We start from the raw sequence: 16723 nt of genomic DNA on the forward strand, positions 1-16723 counted from the left end.
CTGTGTCATTGAATATGCTCTGCTAAGCTCTGAGTTTTCTTAGACTCATAGAAACAGTGAAATATGGAATTTATTGACCTGATTATTACATATCATACACACCATTAGCTTGTAGCATTTCTCAGAATGTTTTGCCTTACGTCTGTCCTAAATGCTATGCTGGACTTTGGTCAGGTTAGAGGGGAAATCAGGCTTTTTTGAAATGCAAGTCACTCAGAACTCTCACATACATAAAAACATCTGGATTTTTACAAATAGCATACTCAACAATTGATTGCTTTTCTTGTTTTTTTTCTCAACTGAAGCATCTCATAGGTTTATACTAGTGATTTTTCACAGCTCATAATTAGCAGAATTGGTTGAAAGACACTAGCAATTTATTGGGGTTATGTGAGTCCCAAGGTCTTCTCAAGCAAGCCATGTATGTAAAATGTATGTGCTACTGTTGTGCCTGGGCTATAAATAATAGTTTTAACTTTAGAATCTGTTCAGAACTTACTGGATTCTAACCAAGAGTGTGAGAACACATATATTATTTGTGATCTAGTTTATGCTACTTGACATTTTATAGCATACTTCACTTTGAGAATCCAAAAGGCAAAAGGAGCAAGGTTGGAATAGAGATGATTTACACAGTCTTGTCTTCCGTGCAAGCACCATTAAGACAACCAAGGAACACACATTTTAATAATTTAATATTTTTGTTTGGTCAATAAAGTGAACAAGGGAGAGGGGCAAGTATAGTCATGGCAATGCTATGCAAGAACATAAAACAATTGCAATGCATTTTATAAGATTTTTGCATGCTTGATAAGCAATTTTTTAAATTAATGTTTGAGGATACTGGTTGCAATTTTTCATCAAACTGTAATTTGAAAAGAAGAATAATGGCACATAACCCATTTGTAATCATAACTGAATTAAGCTTTATACTTTAAACTAGGAATGCTCAAATACCTACACGTTTGGTTGACATCCTGTTCACCAGTTACAAACAGGGATCTGATTTTTTCAGTGATAAGTTTGACTGCACATTGTCCACATTTCTTTTTCTCTGGAATTTTAGGACATTTCACTGCACTTGGAATTTCTTTTCTCTCAAAACTCTCTTTCCCAGGACTTCACATCCCCCCATTTCCCCAGCAATTTTTATATCTGAGTGTAGCAATCTTGCTTAGCCACAGGCTTAATTTTTTTTTCTCTCCTCCCATTTAACTGTCCGTATGTCTGTCATCCTGGACACAACCGTTTCATTGTTCTTAATAGGGGTGTGAACCAAGAAAATTTCTGTTTCAATTTTGGCTCTGGAATAATTCCATTACATTATTAGTTTGTTCCAGGTCAGCTGTTGCCAGCTCAGAACTGATCTTTTTTTTTTCATTTTCATTTTCATGTGTCATTTTCATGTTTCATTTTCATTTCATTGCATGCTCATTGACCAAACATATGCAAAGCTCACAATATTGCAACTCCAGCCGGAATGAAGAGACAGACACAGGCTTGGAACTAAAGGGCCTTTTATTAACATGACCATAAAAATTAACCACAGCAAGGGCTAACTAAGCAGTACAGGTCAAGCCACAGGGTCATCCCTGGACCTCCACCTTGACCTGTCTGGGTGATCCCCACAGCCCCAGGTGTAGGCCAACCCTGAAATGGCTGCAACCCAGCCAGCCAGGCAAATGGATCCCCTCATCAAACACCTAACACCCCTGCCATACAGCATGAGGGAAGGCCTTGTCGCTGGGGATCCCTGCAGACATCTGCCTGTGTTAAGGTAGTCGTCACAAGCATACTGCACTGTTGGCAGACCCTGTTCCCAACCCATGAGGAAGTGCCACTGGTTGCTCACCAGCCCACGCCCTATTCCCAAAACTCTCCTGCCACTGCAAGGGTCAAGCCTCTGCTTAGACCCTTGTGCCCCAGAGGTGGCTTAAAGCCAATTGAAGCCTTTGCCACTGGTCATCGAGAAAAATCTCGATGGCCTCTGTCTACAGGGGTACACTGTCACCTCAGTAGAGGTGGGCAAATTCGGCCCTAATTCTAGGGTGTGGTAAGTAAACTTCCAAGCCATCCCCCAAGGGTTTCTTAATGGCATGATTAGCCTTATGTTGCCCTCCCTTGATTGCCCTAGGATCTAAGGCTTCCCACCAAACCCATCTTTGTAGCATCTCAGACAAAAATATAAGCACGCCCTGCCATCGGCTGCTCATAACTTGAAGGTCTTCAGCTACCTGCAGTGACAGGGTCCTTCCCTGCACTAACCCTAGGACATTACCACTGAGGTGGATGACCAAAATATGTGGGGAAGGACCTGCCCTTCCCCTAAACAAGAGTGGCAGTAGGCCCAGCCACCGAAGGCCGCATTGTCCCTGCCACTCGACAGTGGCCACAGCACTCAAGCCCAGCTGTGATCCAATTGGCATTCTCCTGGCTTGATAGGCCATCCAGAACAGCATGCTGTGGCCACAAATCAGAATCCTCTTCTTCCCTTGGCCCGACACGTCACCTAAGGAAAGAACAATTAGTATGGCCTTTTAAAACTGAGGCAAAGGGTGGATGTAGGTTCGAAATGTCCCTGACCTCCACCTGCCCACATGCTGAATCACCCAGTGAGAATACCCCCATGGCTGCTGCCACAGAGGCAGCCCCAATCCTAAAGGAACGGGTGCTGAATTTGACCCCGGACAAATCAATTTTCTTAAGAGCCCTCTCTGTCACAGCCCAAAATTGCTATTTAGTCAACGGGGTCCTATCCTCGGCAAAACAAAATACTCTGGCCCTCACCATGAAGTTCCACATATTCCTTGAGAGCTTAAACAGGGCAAAGCTCCAGCTCCACATAGGGGCCAAGGAGGAAAGTATTTCCCCGCTGCTGTTGGTCTGTCTTGGAAATAATAATATTTGATTTATATACTGCCCTTCAGGATGACTTAACACTCACTCAGAGCAGTTTACAAAGTATGTCATTATTATCCCTACAACAATCACCCTGTGAGGTGAGTGGGGCTGATAGAGCTCTGGTAGAGCCATGACTGACCCAATGCCTGATCCTAACTGAGACCTTATCCCTGACAAATTTAATATCTTGGGCTATTAAGGCCCATCCAGAAGTATCCTTACAGGATTAGGACTCCAACTCACTGACCCAGAGGGCCCCCAAAAATGCCATTAAGGAAGCAGCATGAAAGAGCTTCCTTTCATATATTAAGGAACACACTTCCCCTCAGGCAGCCCCCAACCCTTTTAAAACTGATGGAGAGATGGGCTGCCTGGGGTCACCAGGTGCCCCAACCTCCCGAGACCAGCCCTCTAACATTTTATGAATCCTGAAATCCCCCATGACTTCTGGAAGGCCACGTGCCTTGTTTGCATAGGCTAAAGCAGCCAGCTGTCCCTTAATGGGCTTGACTGAAAGGCCCCTCCCACGCTGAAACACACAAAGTGCATCAGGTGTTCAGGCAGAATAGGCCATAACTGCTGGAGCCCAGCCATCTTCCTAAACTCGTGAAGCTGCCCTACCACACGATCGTAGGCCCTGTGTGTGCTGGGGGCCATTGACAGTTAGATCTCCCTCTTCGCTTCTATCGTCCAAACTGCCAAAGCTCTTGGGGCATCCAAGTTGGTTGCCTGTCAGCCCAAGGGGCAAGCTGCCAGAATTGTTCCATCTGTTGGCAAGACAAAGGGTCTGCCACACCATTGTTAATTCCCGGAACGAGTTTGGCCCTAAATAGGATATTTAATTGCAGGCATTTCAGGGTGAAGGTACGCACAAGCCTCATTACCCTGGGGGATTTGGATGGCAGTGTTGACCACATGCATGACTGCCAAGTGGACTGCTTGATTGGCCAACTCTGGTCCCCAAAGCCAAACTTCCACTAATAAGGGGGGAAATTCCAAAAACGTAAGGTCTTTGGAAAACCCCTGTGCTATCCAATCTGCTGGCCATTGATCGGCAAACCAGTGGCCTCTAAAAAATACTCCAAAGTCCGTAGACCCAGAGGCATCAGAAGTGACTTGGAGCTCTGCCTCCAACAGTAGATCCTCCCTCCAAAAAGTCACCCCATTGAAAGAACCTAAAAACTCCTGCCAGACCTCCAAGTCCTTCTGAATTCCTTTATTAATACATAGCCAATGATGGGGCAACCGCAAGGTCCCCATAGCATCGCACATCCATCTGAGGAAAGCCCTTCCCAGGGCAACCACTGTACAGGCAAAATTTAAATGGCCAACTAATTGCTGCAAGTCAAGAAGTGTCACCTTGCCCTTACTCAAACATTTGTCTAGCCATACTCTGAGATCCACCACCTTTTCTAAGGGAAACCTCAAAGTTTGCAGGACCATGTCTAATTCTATGCCCAGAAATGTTAACACTACAGAAGGACCCTCAGTTTTCTCATGCACTAAAGGAACACCCAGTGTCCAGGGCCAGATCTAGGGTTGTCGATGCCCAGGGCAACCCTAGTCCGACCCATTGCACACATGCATAGCATGCGCATGCTCCCAGTGCTGCGTTATGATGTCACCTCTGTGACATCATTATGCAGGGTGCAGTGTGCCGTCCGTGCGGTGCCCCGGCGGAGGCAGCATGCGGGGCTGGGAAGCTGCCCGTGCCATTTGCCTCCCCACAGGACGGGGGTGGCCGGCTGCCCCCTGTCCTGTGAGGCAGGTGAATGGCACGGGCGGCCTTGCAGCCCCCCGTGCTGCCTTTTGCCTGACCTGCAGGACAGGGGGCACACTGCAAGCCAGCCGCCCCCTGTCCTGCAGGGCAGGCAAAAGGCAGCGCGGGGGGCTGGGAGGCTGCCCACACTGCCACCCATGCACTCCCGGCAGCTGGCAGCTCCTCCTGGCAGCTCCTCCCTGGTGGCACCGGGGGCAGACTACCCCCCTGCCCCCCCTCAATCCGGCCCTGCCTGTGCCAGCTGGTCCCACCAGCAAAAAGTTATCTAGCTAATGAACAGTATCCGAAGCAACAAAGGGAGGTCCACCGGTATATAGGATACGCTAGCAAACACCAAACTGGGGATACAACATGCAACAATTACTGTATGGTAGTGTATAAACTATTTATATAGTGCAAAGTGCAATGTGCAATATAGCATACAGTTAATTAATAAATGCAATCAGTATGTAGTAATAAATCCAAAGTCTATCTATTTCCTATACATTAAGAAAGCTGCATTGAGCCAATCAATAACCAAAGAGCGGAGTACTGGAGGTGCGTATGTAGGTAGGTGGTCAATAGTCCAAGATGGGAATAAAGATGCCTAGGGGCATGTAGCCGACGGGCTTGTGCTTGCAAATTTCCAGTTCCCGTTTCGTGATGTTACTTCTTCCTGGGCAAATTTACGAAGGACTGGAATAAAATATTACAATAAATACAGTATAAAATATCATAAATATTTTGTTAAAAATGCTTACAAAAATTACAAAGTTATATACAAACATTGTTAAATGCATTCTTTAACCGATCCTAATTACTCACTCTACACCAATGCTCCTGCTCCCATAGTACTCTACTGAGCAATGTGGATAACAGACTGTAAATTGCTGTAACAAATACCCTTTAAATAAACCTGGATAATCGCGTCCTTAATTGCCTCCCTGCTCCTTAAAGGAAAAACACCCAATCTAATGTTGAATTAGTCTGGGTCACGTCAACCTAAAAAGCAGGAAAAATCCATCTCTTGGTTGAGCCCCTCTGGCGCCAGGGCGTTCAATTCAAAAATCCATTTCGTCTCCAGCTATAACAATTTCTTAGAGCAGTCAGAGACAAGAACGTCCTGGATTCCTTCTAGCACCGAGATTTTAAAGTCCTTGATGTCATTGTGTTTCATCCAATAGTGAGATACTAAAGGAGCTTCCTGTACCTTATTTCTAATACGGGAAATATGCTCCTGTACTCTTATCTTAAGCGGGCGCGTGGTGCTGCCCACATAATACATCTGACAGCTGCACTTGATCACATACACCACATTCGCGGTTTTGCAAGTGGAAAACCCTCTGTGGTATCCCTGTCTGGCACCTATTATGCTGTCCAATTTGACCATCATGCAACAAACGTTGCACTCTCCGCAAGGGAAGTGACCCGAAGGGGTGGTTGTACCCGGGTTGGTTGCTTTAAATTCGGAGAGTGTTAATATATCCTTTAAGGACCTAGTGCGACGGAAACCAATCGCAAGGTGTTTATCGCAGCCTGGAATTCCGCTCAGTAGGTGCCAATGCTTCCTGATTATATGGCTGATTGGTGTGGCTAAAGTGGTATATTCCATTGCCCATTTAATGGACCCATCTCCCGGACGGTCCCTGGGTCGTAAAAGATCCACTCGTGGTGTGGCTGCTGCTCTAGTGCAAGCCGCGTCAATTGCTGGCTGCGGGTAGCCTCTGCTGGCAAAAGCAGCACCCAATTCCGTGCTGCTATGTCTAAAGTCCCTGTTATATGTGGAATTTCTTTTCAATCTAAGGAATTGTCCCAGGGGGATGTTCCTTTTCAAGTGCATTGGATGGAATGACATGAAATGCAGGTAGGAATTCCTATCTGTCAATTTCTTAAAGGGGCGCACGCCCAGAGTGGAAGGGCTGCACCTATAAATGACTACATCCAGATAGTTAATACATTCCTCACTGCCCTGCCAGGTAAATTGGATGTCTGTATTAAGTGTGTTCATCCATGGAGCAAATTCTTCTGCTACTGATGCGGTCTTAAGGATCACAATGACACCATCAATATAGCGCTTGAACAATACAATCTGGTCTATATATGGATTATTATCATTATGCCAAATCCAATCCTCCTCAATCTCAGACATAAATAGGTTGGCGATACTTGGGGCGGCGGCGCACCCCATCGCCACCCCTTTAATTTGGTAGAAGTATTGGCCATTAAATTTAAAATAATTACGCTCTAGGACTACATCCAAGATGTTAAGAAGAAAAGGAGTGGAGGGCAATTTTGACTCTCTCGTTAGAAGCGCCTTCTCCACTGCTGCCCTTGCCCCCTCATGGGGGATTGAGGTGTATAATGATTTTACATCGAGAGTCATCAGATAGGAAGTGTGAGGAATCTCCAAAGTTTCTAACAGGGAGATCAGGGACATAGTATCCTTGAGGTAACTTCTGGTCTTTGCAACCAAAGGTTGCAGGAAGGAGTCCAAGAATATAGATAACGGCTCCAGAACGGAATTAGAACCTGAAATGATGGGTCGGCCCGGAGGGGGAAGTCCCCTCTTGTGGATTTTCAGCAAGGTATAGAAGACAGGTGTTCTAGGATGGACATTTAATAGGGCATCATATGACTTCTTATCTATTTCATTTAACATGAGTCCCTCATCCAGGACTATCCTGATTACCCGTTTTATCTGTGCTAAGGGGTTATGCGGGATCAGTTTATAATCTGTCACCACCCCTAATTCTCTCTCTGCCTCTAGCACATAATGATCCACGTCTTGTATAACTATGCCGCCCCCCCTTATCGGCCGCTTTAATGATAATGTTGCAGTCATTCTTTAAAGAATTAAGGGCTTCCCATTCTTGCTTATTAAGGTTATATCTTTTGTATTGTCGTTCCTGCTCCAGCTTTCCGATATCTCTCAGGACCACCTTCTCGAAAGCATCGACCATGGGGTCCGTTAATGAGGGACAGAAGGAGGATTTTACCTTAAACCCACAGCTGGGAGGGATCTCCGAGGTGTTGCCAAAAAGTTTTTTAAGTTTTAGGAGTCTAATCAGTTTGTAAATGTCCAGTCTGGTGTTGAATGCATTGTACTTAGGGGTTGGGACGAACCCCAAGCCCTTGTTCAATACTACTCTTTCTGTAGCACTTAGTTCCCGATGGGACAAGTTAAAGACTAAGTCCTCGGCTTGGGCGGGTGTTTTGGGAGTCCCTGCACCCTGCCTAAAAAATGACCCCTAGGCTGGTAAGACACACTACGGTTTCTTAGGGTCCTCATGCTGGTGCCCTCGTCACCCGAGGTGTCTGTTTCAGAAGGTTCCGTTGTCTCAAAGTCAGAGCCCGATTGTAAATTTCTTGCCCAAGAAACCTTCTTGCGGGGCTTAGTATTAGTCCCATCCTTCTACTGGTATATCCTCCCTGAAGTATAGTCCCTTCTGTCCCTGTCGAATTTTTTTAGCTTCAATTCCTTCAATTTCTCCTCACTTTCTTTTATACAATGATCTAACTCAGTCTTCTTGGCTTCAAACTCCTCTACTGTTACTTTCACCTTTAGCTGTTCCTCCATCTTAGTTATCTCTAGAGTTAATTTCTCAGCTTCTGCATTGGAGGTTGTAATTAGCAGAAGCATTAGGTCAAATGAACATTTGTTTAGTCTTGCCGTCCACCGCGTTTTAAAGTCCTCATAGTCTCTGAACATGCCTGGTGGCTTGTGGACCCACAAGCCTCTCAGGATGAATTTACTCAATGAGTAATCCGTTAGGGAGGCTGCATTTAACCACATATGGCATTTCCTCATCTCCAAATTCTCAAGGGTCAAAGGAAGTGCAATGCACTGAACAGAGCTCATCGGGAATGCCATCATTCACCGACCCCCCTTTGGGAAGGTGAAATTCTCCAGGCACCTTCTTTGGCATCACCCCCAAAGATGACACCCCCAAAGATGACACTCTCAAGGAATGAAACAGAGGGGCATCAAACGGCCCCCAAACCCTGCCCTCAGCACATTCCTTCAAAATTTTGTTCCGGACCACCTCTTCCATGCCAGCCATGGATCTAGGGAATCCAAAACCCAAACCTAAAACCAGAAAGTAAATAAACAGCATCCTACCACCTGGGGTAAGTTTGAAGCAAGTGCTCAAGTACCCTCAGCTTTACAGGACTGGGCCCCTTTACCAGGTGCCTGCTGACCACCTCCACCCGCACAGTGCTTACCACCCTGCTTTGCCTTGGGGCCAGCTGCGTATGGGTGGGCACCGGTGCAGGAAGGGCACTCATGCTTGTATTTGCATGACTTCCTGTTGTATACCCCTTTGGATATAAAGTCCCAACAAAACAGCTGGAATTGAACCTCTTACCCCGCAGGACTGCAGGTATCTGAAGCTTGTGAAGATCGGAAAATCAGATGACCACTGTCCGATCTATCCCCTAAATTAGAATTAGCAGGGGCCATCACCTGCAGCCACAGCTGCTGGTGGATTTGGTCCCATGGAAGGCTTGGGTTGAAGGCTGCCTGCATACAAAATTCTTTGTCATACCGCAGCCAAGCCACTCCCTCAAAATCAGTGTATCCCCTGTAAATTATGTTCATTTACTGGAAGATGGGAAGAGCCCTCCAGGGCTGTGCCCTCACCGATATCCCTGCATAAATAAGAAACCCGAGCAACTAATGTGACCAATTCTGGTCAATCCACCTCCACCAAATCTTTTCCTTGTCCCGCTCATCCAGATCGTCTTTATCCATCTTCTCCAGTTCCCTGAAGAGAAGAGCAAAGACATCCACATACTCCCCTTTTATAATCTTGTCCTGAGTAGCCTGTGTCAAGTGATCCCCCAGGGACAGTGCAGTGTCCCCAAATGGCAATGCCCTATATGAGACCATGCCATACACGGGAGATCCATAAGGAACTGGGCCCCATTGAGGGCCATAACCATAAGGCCATCCTACTGCAGAAAAAGGGTAGGCCTGACTATCCCCACTGGTACAACCCCCTTGGGCAGGCATGACCTGCACCTGTTGTTGGCTCAGTGATGCATTGGTGTATCCAGGCCAACCAGGTAGACCCGCAGGCCAACCTTGCATAGGAGATGAGAATGAAGACGTAGAAGCTGCAGACCCAGTGGCAGCTAGTTGACCCCAAGGGCCCCATGGCCAGCTGGAAGCCTGCTGTGGCAGAGCTGACTTACCCTCAGATACTGCTGGTTTGACCACTATTGCCACTTGCCCACTGTTCATTGGCCACTCCTGCTCAACATCCACAACTCTCTCAGCTGATGTCATTGGCTCAAGGCTGCCGCCACCATTACCTGCCACCTCTCTTGATGACCCCTCAAGAGTAGAAAGACGAGACAACACATCCCTGTAAAAAATCAGTTTTAGAGATTTTCGTAGCAGTTCGGCATTCCCTAACATGTGCCCCTGCTGGCGTTGCACCACTTCTGGCCCTCTTGAGTGCCGCAAGACATTCCAAAAGCTCCTGCATGCTCGGGCCACTATCATTGAGGATGAAAGGGCTGGTGAAGGCTTCCGAGGCACAGGCCTTTTAACAGGCTTCTTCCCCTTGGATGGGCCACCCCCTTTTTTGGGAGGCATGATCAATTAACCACCAATTCATAATGGATGCTAATGCAATTACCCATAGTGGACTGCCGCTAAAACACATAATATAAAGGTGAATTTTAACCTAATCCAGTCAACTGAATTAACGTATAGGTCTGGTTTGCAGCCTAACCACTTAACCAAATAGCAACTTCAGCCACCACTAGGCAGTGTCATGCCCAGCCCTGCAGAGGCAGAACTACTGAAGGTGCAACTAGCCCCAGCAACCACTAGACAGCACCGTGCCAAGCCCTACAGAGGCTGCACAAAATGGCTGAAAGTGTAACCAGGCACAGCAAAAAAGTGGGCTAATGTGGAATACCCTGAATGAGTCCAGGCTGGGTAACAGAAGGGGGGCACTTTCCTCCAAACCACCTGGATAGGCGCCCCTAATGAGCAGGCCCCAAAGAGAGCCAAACCCAGCTGGGCCTGATAAACTGCCACACCACACTCCAGGCACACTGAATGGGCACCTCGCAGCAAAGCAGGTTGCCTCTCCATGGAGCAGCCGCAGGTGTTGCTAAAATGGTGGCCCAAGCAGTGACCAAGCTGCCGTCAAAAATGCTGCCACCACTGCAATGCTGCTGTGAGCCCAAACAGGCCAAAAGTGCTGCACCTCCAGACCCACAGCCACCCCGGCCTGCACCTCGCCACTCAGAAGGAATGCAGAGAAAGCTCTCCTTATTCCTCAGAGCAAGCGAAGCAACTGCAGCCAGGGGAAAGTGGAGATGCCTGCAAAAGGCTCTTGGCTCCACCCCCCAGCCAAAGCCCCATATGCCCAGAGAAGGGAGCCTGTCTCTTCCTCTGAGCGGGGCTGCAAATAATGGCTCCCGGATAAAGAGCCAAATTCTTTTCAAGGGGGGGATGGGGAAACAAGGCTCTGGGATAGATGTTTTTGTGCTTAAGCAAAAATACATCAACCATTAGTTCCCCTCCTAGACTAAACCATTGATTATCTGAGTTTTTCCTCAAGCACAATAACACACACAAAACAATGGACCCATAGAAGGCAAGTGCTGGTGGGTGCAATGCAGCAACAGGAAAAACAATTCTGCTTCATGTTCACTTTTTCATTTCCTATAGTGCTAATAACTAATTACCTTTGCATTCTGCTGTTGCCTGTTGCTGCTGTTTTCTTGTGCTTTGTAGTTCTCCACCACCAATCTTCTCCACCACCTAAGTGCAGGCAGGGAGGCAGAATGACTGTCAGAATTCCCCAACCACTTCCCAAACAGACCTGTCTCCCCCATAAGTTTTCGTTTGTCAGGCAGGCAGGATTGTTTTTGAAAGGGGGGGAGAAGGTACGCTTTTGGAATTTGACTCAGAAAAAGAGTGAAATAGTATGGAAGCAATCCTAAACAGATCTACTCAGTTGTAAGTCCCACATTATTCAATATTGCTTATTCTCAGAGAAGCGACTTTCAAATTGCAGCCTATGATTGAAGTCTCCTTTCCAAACATTTTCAGAGATGATAGGAGGGGAGGGTTTTCCCCTTGTGAAGACCTGATTGTAAGGGAGAGAGAAAATGGCATTTCCTAGGTAGCTATGAGGCAGGGGATGGGTAGATGTACTCACATGCATTGGTCTCATTTCTCCTTCCCACAAACAGAATTAACTAATAATGTATGGCCTCTCTCCTCTTGGGACCTGATTGGTGAATGCTGTTCAGGAAAACAAGCTGCTGCCCTGCAAGGCAAGTCCAGTTCATGCTGCTGCTGGAAGGTACAAAATGAAATAGAACACACAGCCTTTTTGGTGGGAAGGACTCATTTCAATTTAATTTTCCAGATTTGGTTCCACATTCTGGAAGCTGCTTTAGCAAGCTGAACAAGTGATTTCTGTCTGTATTTTGGCTTGTTTTTTTCCATTATACAGAATCACATAATCACAGAGTTGGAAGGGGCCATACAGACCTTCTAGTCTAACCCCCTGCCCAATGCAGGATGAGCCTAAAACATCCCTGACAAGTATTAATACAGCCTCTGCTTAAAAACTGCCAGTGGATGAAAACTGCCAGTGGAAGAAAACATCCATAGTTCTTACACCTAAGTTCTTTTCAGTTTCTGTGCCCCTATAGTTTCCTAAATAACATTTAAGGCTTGTTTTGGAAAAGCTCTGTTTTTTTGGTTACTAATTGCCTAATATAAGCATTTTTAACTTGCTTCTCTTCTTTCCACGTAAAGATTTTTAAACGCATGTTCCTCCCCCCATATTGGTAATTGTATCACTGTTCCAAACTAGCCAGTTTGTGGAAGGGGGAAGAAGTTTGCCCCTGATCTGGAGCTTAATTTACCTCAAATTGGTCATGTTCCAGATGAGTGATTTAAACCCAAGTTAGAGAGTCCACATGTGTAAGGATATATGTGAATAAAGGTGTACATTTTAAAAATATACATGATAAATTGCTGTTTTGGGTCATTACTAGGGGTGTGCAAAGGCACAGTGGTTCGGCTTTCCTGATTTGGGTATACCCGAATTGAGAAGCCAATTCGGGAACAGCTGTACCCGAATCGGCAAGCCGATTCAGGTATAGGGATTCAGGTATCGATTCGGCTTGATTCGGGGGTTCGGGAAAGCTTTTCAATGGGAAAAAGCCTCCCCAGGATTCTCTGAAGCCTGGGGGAGGCACTTTCCCACCAAATCAAGCCAAAATTGGTGGGAGCCTTCCTCTAACTCCCCTCTAACATCCCCCCAAGTTTCAAACCGATTGGACTTTGGGGGGCCATGTTATGGCCCCCCAAACCAGGTCCCCTATCCTCGCCTATAAAAGGGCATAGCTTTAGGTTGCTGCTGCTAATCTCCTATTTTGTGCTTGCTGCTGCTGATCTCCATTATTTCCTAAGGGGGGGAAATGAAGAGGCAGGCTTCCTTTGCCAGGGGTGGCATTTTGCATGCAAAATGCCCCCCAACCCTCAAGGTCCCTTCTCCCACCTTTCCTCCCACCCCCCAAAAAGGCTCAGCCTGCTTCCACTTGGGGGGACATTTCATTGCCTCCCCAAGTAGGTGACCTTTTCTCTACAACCTACAGCTTGGGGAGGCTTGTCTTGCCAGGGGTGGCATTTTCATGCAAAATGCCCCCCAACCCTCAGGGGCCCTTCTCCCACCTTTCCTCCCACCCCAACCAAGGCTCAGCCTGCTCCCACTTGGGGGGGGGATGTCATGGCCTCCCCAAGTAGGTGCTCTCAGCCCCGAAAGTCCACCCCCTACAGCCCCACACAAACCCAATTCCCCCCCAGCTGCCACACACAGACCCAAATCCCCACATTAGCCCCTCACAGGCCTAAATCCACCCCCAGCAGCCCTACACCCATAACCCCAGGAACAGGCTGGCCAGCCCTCCCCCTTTGTTCCCTATGCTGGGAACTTCAAAACTCTCTTTCCCAGGGCAATTCTGCACAGCCCAGGGGTGCCACAATGGTGGGCACACTTCTGAGTGCCAGCTTGTCCCTGGGAAAGAGCACCTGAACCACAGACACCCTCCCTCCAATCGGTCTGAAACTTGGGGGTTGTTAGAGGGGAGTTAGAGGAAGGCCCGCACCAATTTTGGCTTGATTCGGTGGGAAAATGCCTCCCCCAGGCTTCAGAGAAGCCTGGGGGAGGCTTTTTCCCATTGAAAAGCAAGCAAAATGCTGCCCTGAATCGCCCCAAATTGCCCCGAATCGATTCAGGGAATTCCGATTCGGGTTTCCCGAATCAATTCGAGTTTCCCCAAATCAAGTCGGGTTTCCCCGAATCACCCCGAATCAGGGTGATTCGGGATTTTTCCGGGTTTCATTAACTCAAACTGCACACCCCTAGTCATTACCATGGTATTCTGGAATGGTAACACAAATATGGGAAACTCTGGCATTGCAAAAAACCCTCTATAAAAAATCTGCGTCATTTCTCATGGTCAAGTGCTTTCTGTCAGCATAGCAGCAGGCATCTTGTTTTCTTTGATTCTACTGACTTTCTGGAAGTGGTGCAGAGAAGGCAGCTTCTGACCAGCTCAAGCCACATGTACGGCCTGGCAGAGCTGCAGCTCTGACTAACTCCTTCTCATCCCCTTCCTACTTTGTGGGAGTGGGGCCCTTTTTAAAAGATGCATGTAGGTGGATGAGGGCACTGTGTTTAGTGATCCAGTGACTAGGACCCCTTAGTTCAATTCACTTCAAACTTGGGAGTTCTTTAGTGGACAGGCAACAGTAGCTCAACAGAAATTTTGGTGTCATTTAGTTGAAAAATAACCCCTCCAGCACCCCCCCAAAGTATATCATATGGAATAATGCGAGACTGATTGGGGGGGGGTCTGCAAAGGAAGGCTTTCTCAGTTTGTGAAAGGAAACAACAACAGGCCACAGAAAAGAAAGATAGCAAATGAAATGAATACACATTTTATTTTTAATAACTGGAGCTTTCCTGCTAGACTGCATCTTGACTGCCATTTTAGAGATCAATAGAAAGCCTGTACAGGGAGACACCTTCTTGAAAAAGGACCTGTAAAATCCAACCCCTATGTTAAATCTGTGTGAAACACAGCGGTCTTTAGATCAGAGGGAAGATGATGTTCTGTGCAAATTTGGTGCTATTTTCTTTATAAATAGCTGCACCAGACCCTCATGTATTTTCCTCATTAAAAATAATGGTCCTGAACTCCAGATCCTGAAAAATCACATGGATTTGAATCCCTATCTGCTAATATCCTACCTGGAAATTAAAAAAAAATATCCTTCTCCTCTTCCCTAAAGACCAGATACAAAATTACAATGAAATTTTTCTCAGCAGACACACCTACACACCTAGCACATGTGGGCACAGCACGATTGGGTTTTGGCATGTGTGCATTTTTAGGGGTGTGCAACCCCAAAAGATTTGGGTTTCCTGCTTCTGGTTTACCTAGAGCAGGAAAAAAAAATTGCGTAAACCCAAAGCCCAAAGCAGCAAGCCGCTTCAGGTTCGGGTATTTAAGCCGATGTGGGATTATTAGGGAAGATCCAACCATTGTTTCCAATGGGAAATACTGCTCCCGGCTCTTGGGGGGCCTGGGGGGTCATTTTCTTCCCTAATAATACAAAATTTGCAGGGTACCCTCTTGCAAACCTCTTCTCATGGCCACCCAAGTTTCAGGGAGATTGGACCTCGGTGGGCCATGTTATGCCCCCCCAAATAAGGTCCCCCCAGCCACCACCTATCTTCATTGTTTCCTAAGGGAAAAATCGGGAGAAGATTCCCAGGAGGTTGGGGGTGGCATTTTGCAAGCAAAATGCGCCAAACCTGCAGGGGACCCTCTCCCAACCATCCTCCCATGGCCACCCAAGCATCAGGGAGTTTGGACTTTGAGGGCCCATATTATGGCCCCCCAAAGAAGGTCCCCCAGCCTTATTATTTCCTATGAGGACTAACTTCACGCCAGAGAATCACAATAAGAAAAATTTGATTAAAAACACACAAAACAGTATGAAGCAAGTGAGTGAACAACTAGAAGTGAACTAATGATCAACCTCCCTCAATGCAGCCCAAAGTGAGTGATCAACTTCACTCCAGATAGTCATCCATTGAATTCTGCCCAAATCAAACTGAACCATGTGTTGAAAACTCGTGGGCACTTCTAGGAGTAAAATGCACCAAACATGCAGGAGACCCTCTTCCAACCCTCCTCCCATGGCCACCCAAGCATCAGGGAGATTGGCCTTCTGGAGGGGGGGTATGTTATGGCCTCCCAAAGAAGGTTCATCACCCCAGCCACCCCACTTGTTTGTTTCTATTGTGAGAAAATTCAGACTCCCACAGTAGAAACACATGGAATGTGGCATCCATGGCCACTGTCAGAACCCCCTTTCAATCAAACTCCCAGCCACCCCAAAAAACTAAAGACACGCCTCCCAAATTCCCCAGCACCCCCAGAGCAGGCTGGCCAGCCACTCTCCATGCTTTCCAATGGGGCCAACCATCACAACAGAGAATCACACACACACAAATAATTGATTTTAAAAAAAATATTTCTTGGTAACAGCATTAAAAACATAACATCACTGTTAAATCACAATGTACAGTCCTAGATTAAATCAATCCCTACCATCACACCAGAGAATCAAAAACACACCAAAAAGACAGCAAAAATATTTTTTTTAATTTATTTCTTGGATGTCTGGCCCGCCCTCCTCACAAGCAGGCTGGTGTGATGTTAGGTTTTGTTTCAAGGTGGTAATGTATGTTGTGATTTGAATGTGCCATTAATGCTGTAACCCTCCCTCAGCTTACCCTTTGGTGCCCCTCTAAAATGTTCTTAGCCTGCTAATTGCTTTCTATTCACAGTGTTTTTGCACATGTACAATTTGGGGGGGGGGGATTTGCAGCTGTTCAGCATCAACAAAGCAGGCTGGGTGATTTTTTTCACATCTGACCAACCATTTTAACTTGGAATGTTCAACTGTTGAACACTTTTATTGTGAAATTCACACCATCTGTACCTTTA

Source organism: Eublepharis macularius, chromosome 3, assembly GCF_028583425.1.
Source record: "Eublepharis macularius isolate TG4126 chromosome 3, MPM_Emac_v1.0, whole genome shotgun sequence".
NCBI classification, from domain to species: domain Eukaryota; kingdom Metazoa; phylum Chordata; class Lepidosauria; order Squamata; family Eublepharidae; genus Eublepharis; species Eublepharis macularius.